This window comes from Galeopterus variegatus, unplaced genomic scaffold (genome assembly GCF_000696425.1).
Source record: "Galeopterus variegatus unplaced genomic scaffold, G_variegatus-3.0.2 Scaffold579, whole genome shotgun sequence".
NCBI lineage: Eukaryota > Metazoa > Chordata > Mammalia > Dermoptera > Cynocephalidae > Galeopterus > Galeopterus variegatus.
Genome location: NW_007726690.1, coordinates 222,116 through 228,494, shown reverse-complemented (window position 1 = coordinate 228,494; position 6,379 = coordinate 222,116).

The window sequence follows — 6,379 nt, the reverse complement described above, 5'->3', positions numbered from 1 at the left end:
ATATCCATTTACATAAAGCTACTCATCCTTAAATGGGTGTCTCCTATGACAAAGCTAAGCTTCTCATTTAACCTCCCAAGGCCAACTAGCTAGCCATGTGTAGGTACCCAGACATGATGGGAGATAGCAGGACCCTTCATTTCCTCATAAAATTGCTGCCATCACACTACTAACAAGCAAAGGACTGAATGGTTCATTGGCAGCAAAATATAAACAACCACATAAAAATGGCAAAAAAAAAATGTTGAAAGCTCTCAATTCAAGTTGAAAATAAAAACACAATAGAGTAGAATTTTTTTCTATCAGAATGTCTGCAGAAAGCATTTAGACACCATGATGATATATTCCAAATATATGTTTAGAAAAAAACAAGGGCATATAATTAGGGAGCATTTTCCTTTCACCACAACTTGGTTTATCCTGATCCTATCACAATACATACATTATGTCATAATACACTTGGCCCTTCAATATCAATGAAAGTTTGTAACACAGACCCTAGAAAATAAACTGCTATATGTCAAAGTGAAACTGCATTAAGCAGACCTGAAAGTACACTTTTGTCCTTTAGAAATCAACAAATTATGGTATTTGTGTTAATGAGCTTGGGGGGGTTCTTCTTATGGCAAAGTCATTTGTTTTGAAGACACTTTAAAATATTTAGATAATATTAATTAATTTTTAATTTTAACTTATACATTTAAAATATTTAAATAATATTTGAAGAATATTAGCCCAAAACAAAAAAGATGTCATTAGTTGAGGCCCTCATTTGTACAACAGAAATTGTATTCCAAGCCGAGGGCATAGACCCAAAGAAGCTAAACACTTTCTCAATAAGACAAAAAAAAAAAAGAATTTGGAATTTGGTAGCCAGATAATCCTATGTAAACATTGTTGAGAATTGCCCCCCCCAAAAAATTTGGTGTATAAGTGTGCTTATAAAGGTAAACAGGAAACCTCCAATGACCAGTGTTACTTGAGAAACAATGCCATGATGCTGTAAAATAGGCTTTGACTACGGAAACTAATCTGGTGAGGAAAAGGTACATATGACCACCCTGAGAAACTCAGAACATTGTGAGAAAGGCTACTTTTTCACAAATGAAAGAGGGGATATTAATAAATCCCCTCTTTTAATAAAACATGAAGGAGTCCCATTCTGATTGTGAGTGAGACCCGGAACTCTATCTTGGCTGTGGGGATTAAGGAGACAAAGAGTACAATATGATTAGTGTATTAAAGTCCTCCTCCAACTTGCTTCATCCAATGGGAAATACTGGGGAAAAGGAGAAGCAAAACATTTGTTGTGAACTTTCTTTTTGGAGAAATTCATTGAAATAAACTTAGGAGTTTGAGAGAAATGAGTTGTTAAAATTACCATATCCTAAAAGGGCATTAAATGGCAAGTATACTAGCAACATTATTTGTAAAGTAGATACACAGAGAGGAAAAAAAACAGCATCTTTCCCCCTTATTGATGCAAGACCAAAACAATTTAATGTCCCCAAATTCATTCCTGTACCACAGATTCAGAATCTAATATCTTCTGAGAGTTAGGACTATTTCATTCATCAAAAAACTGATCATGGCACAACGATCAAAGTGGGTAGAATTCACAAATCAAGAAAAGTAGACTTGAATACACTTTTGGATTCTGTCACACCACAGAGCAATATTTATTCACTTTCAAAGAGTGCTAATAAATCAAAGTGGTATGCAAATTTAAACGACTTGGGACATATGCTAGTAGTTCTCTGGGAAAAAATTTTTTTCCACTTTCTCCAAAAAGGTACTATTTATCGATAGAACCAACCAGGATTATTCATGAATACGGTGAAAAATTGTATTTGCACCCATTACCTAAAGATATAAATTGAGAGACACTGGGCTTGGAAGACCTGTTATTTATCATTATAAGTTGTGAGTGGAATTGGCAGCCTAATTCCTGGTGTGATTATGGGGATATATCATGAAGATACCATATGTCTCCTTCCCACTAGCCTGTCACCCTTCAAATGCCTCCCTAATCCATCTTACTGATACCTAAGTTTCCCAGTTATTGCTCCATCTTTCTGTTTTAAGGCATGTAGTAATTGGTTAAGAACCAACTGTCAGACTTCAATCACACCTGTACCACTTATTAACTAGGTGGACTTGGGAAAATTATTGGCTCTCTCTGACACATTTTCCCAAAATTTATAAAATGAGGGTGATATTACTACTAATAATATCACCTTACTGGATTATCACATGCATTAAATGAGATAATGTATTTAGCATAATGCCAGGAATAGAATAAGTCCACAACGTATGTTAGCTAATAGTACTTTAAAATTCAACCACCCCAGGGACAGCAAACATAGCATATTTAGCTTTATCAGTCATTTCTGATAAGTTTAGTAACTCCTTTCCTTAGAAAGTAAAAATGCAGAGAACACTCCAGATTAGTGAGGAGACTGTATGTGATGCGGACAGCACCTCCACTCTAGGTTAAGGGAAGGGGATGTATGAAGAACAACCCAGAACCTAAGGTACACCCTCAACCTCACAAGCTTCCCGGGCTTGGCCCCTCTCCCTTCTGTTCCAGATATTCTTCAGCTACTTAGGTAAATCAGATTTGTTAGAATTGGTTACTTGGGTGGAACTGCAAAACTCTGTCCTCACGATGGAAGTGTTGAAATAGACATGTAAAAGGAGAAGGAATCTATTGAAAGCTGTATTGAAAAGGAAGGGAACTCACAAGCAAGCATTTTAGATCACAGTAGGTCTATTTCACTCTCTTGCTGAGACTCTCATGTGACCTCTGGCTTCTTGTACTCCTAAAGAAAATGGTATTTTCTTTGGCAAAAAGGACATACAGGCAGTATCCTCTCTCTTATTCCATTTGTTTGCATTCGAGGAGTGATCTTGCTTTACTCCCTTATTTTGGTCCCAAAGAAGCTGAATCCAGACTGAAAAAACATGAGGACCTAATTGAATAACTAACTAGTGTTTCCTTCAACCAGACTTCAGGAATATCAGACTGGTCCAGTCATAAGTCTAAAGCTTGAAAAGCAGATTAACTACTCAGAGTCATCACAAGGTAAATGTGGGTATCCAGAGTCGACTAGTCATGTGACTTGAGCAAGTTGCTTAAGCTCCTTGGGCCTTAATTTCTTCATATATAGAATGAGTTAGTAGATCCTCCAATAACTAAGTGAGGATTCAGTTAAATAATGTTCTTAAAGCTGTTAGTGTAGTACCTCCTCACTAACGGTACCAATTAGTATTCTTAGTGAATAAATGTATCCTGCTATGTAGCATTATGGTATAAAGACAAAAACACGGATTTCAGAGGCAAAACAACTTTAATTTTGAATCCCAGCCTCCTGTGTTACCTTGGGCAAGTTATTTGACTTTCTTGAATCTCAGTCTATTCATCCACAAAACAGAAATAATAACAGACTTCATAGGACTATTATAAGAATGAAATAATATATTTATAGGGTCTGGTTCAGGGAAAATGCTCAATAAATTTCAGTTTCTTTCCTTTCTGCATCTACTAGCTGCTCTTTAATGTCTAGGGAAGATTATTCCTTTAATGAGAAAAAATTCTCATGTAGAAAAACTTCTCCAGACCTTAATAAAAGATTTGGGCTTAGAATGGGCAAATTAAAGCATGAAGCATAACTAGCAGGTGGCATTCTCAGATAAATACTATCTTTTCATTGAGACTTTATCTGAGTACCTTTTATAAGGGTAATCCCCTTTATTATTATTCTCTTTCTCATATTATTTTTATTATTTTCCTAGCACTTGTCGAAAAACAATTATTTTGATTGTTTATTTGACATATAATAGGTGTTCCATAAATGTTCCTTAAATGAATGAATCCAACTTCTTTCCAAGAAAGTCAAATATCATTCCGTGACCTTTTTCTGCTTGCCTTGGTCCATCAGTGCCAGGAGATATTGCAGATAGCTTCCTTATTTCGCACACTGAAATAGTGATCTTCCCTCACTCCCCACTTACATTTATTTCCCTTTGGAAATTGTTTCCAAGGTGACCAACTCTTCTGATTTGCTACCACTAGTAAGACATAGGCTTTGAAATTAAGGTAGTGGTGAGAGGTTTGCATTGTACCATTCCCACAATCTCTCTCTGCCCATATTGTAACAAAAGACAAACTTACACCATAGAGTTGATGATGGTTAGTGCTGAAGTCTGCAGTTCTGGAACACAGCAAAAGATGAAACACCCACATGGAAACTACACCCCAAATTTTTGTCTTATTAATTCCCCCCCACACACATTTATTCATATAACAGAGCATAAAGGACACAAAGCCAAGTCCACAGATACTGAGAGTGACTCTGGTCCTGATGCTGGAGGAAGGGTCTGGGTAGGCCCTAGTAGCCGGCCTCAACCCAGCCGGTCCTCTTACCAGGTTGGTGACTGCACCACTGAAAATAATTCAAGAGCAGAGTCACAGTAGAACATGAGAAAAGGTTTAATGTAACAAATAAGAGTACAGACTTCATAGGGAAAATGCTGCATAGCTCCACAGACTGAGGAGGGCTCACTCCAAGTTTAACACAAACGTAAGAAATACACACTTAAAAGTTCAGTACAGAGTTCAGGGTGGCTAGGGAGAATGAGCAGCTACTTGCTGAAAGTAAGTCTGATACCAAAGAAAGCATACACACAGCCAGCAAAGTGTGGATTGGCCCCAAGAAAGTGAGCAACAACCTCGCCTTCTGCAAGGATTCAACTTTTATAGTTTCACTAATACATATTCATTTTTTTCTTTTTCTTTTCAATATTTTGAATTTATAAAATGATTATTTTGAATTAATTTCAGAAGGCTGTAGTTATAAATGTTCATTATTTCTCAAGACTTCAAAAGTTAATATCACATCATGAAATTTCAAGTATATTAAAGAACATATAAAATATCTTAGGCATTTTACTCTACAATTTCTTGCTAATGATAATTTTAAAATCAGTTATCAAGTCATTTTCTTTCATTTTCATATTTATTTATTTGTTTGTTTGGTTTTGGTTATGAATATTCATGAGACACAAAGCTGATGGCATATATTCATGCTATCTAGTGAATATTCAACTAAGGGAGTGTTTCCCAGTTACATAAAATAGTCTTTCACATGCTCAGTTGATCTCTTTTTATAGCATGTTCATTGGTCAAATCCTATCACATGCACCAGATATATTCAAGAATATTCTGTGCTCTTTAGCACCCCTAGTGGAAGGTCATTCAAAAGATAAACTACCTTCCATTGAGCATGCTTGGTTGGCTACCTGGTTATGTAACCATTATCTACTGAGCATGCCCAGCCACTGTATTTGCATAAGCCAGCCCACTGAGATCTCAATTTCCATGTGTTGGTGCCGAAAATAGGTCTAACTAGCAACAGTAACTTTTGTTTAGGGGATGACCTGCAGGAGGGGCCTGAAACTTTGCAGAATGTCTTAAAACTCAGAGGTGTGTCCTGTAACCCAAGCCCATGGAAACTGAACACCTCCTATCTCAGTCCAACTCATCTTCAAAGTATAGACTACCTTGAGGGATTTTCCACCCCATCAAACACCAGAAGTTGTGGACGACGAGGCAGTACCATTCTCAAGTAGTTTTTTGGCCCACCAGAGATTCTGCTGACAAAGAAAAAGACTAGAAAACATGTGTTTCTCCCTCTCAAAGCTTCAGAAGATCCATGATCTTATAGCATTTGGGGGACCTGTAAATCCTTTTAAAGAGACTAACTACCTTACGTTGTGACTCACCAAAATCATCAGGGTCCAAGATGTCTGATGGCTGTATTCATTTACTAGCTAACCTGGGAGGCTTAATAATTCAGTCATCCAACAAGTGAGCATATACTATGTGTCAGGCACTGTTCTAGGCACTGGTGAGCAAAACTTGCTTCATGGATCTCATTGTCTCTATATTGAGTAATACAGGACAAAAGTATAATGTTTGAAGGGATGAGAAAAGAAAAAAAAAAGGATAACTCTGGGAATGTACTGCAATGTCTAAGAACTTTTTAGTAGGGCCATCCATTGCTGAAGTCATTGATAGTATAGTTTTTCAATCACTCTTAATATTTAAAAAGTTACATTTTTTAAAAATTTTTATGAGAGTCATTAATTTTGTAGAAGATGTCCCTAAACTGTTGGAGGATGAATATGTTATAGAACAAATGTTGGCAAAGTGGGCAAATCTTTCGCATGGTATGTGAAAAAAAAGAAGAGTTAGGTTAAAAAAAATAGATAAAAGAATCCAATAAATACAGGCATGTTCAGTGAATGCTAGAATATTTGAATGGATGCTTAGAAAAGGTTGAATTTCTGCCAGACAAAATCAGTTCATACAAGATAC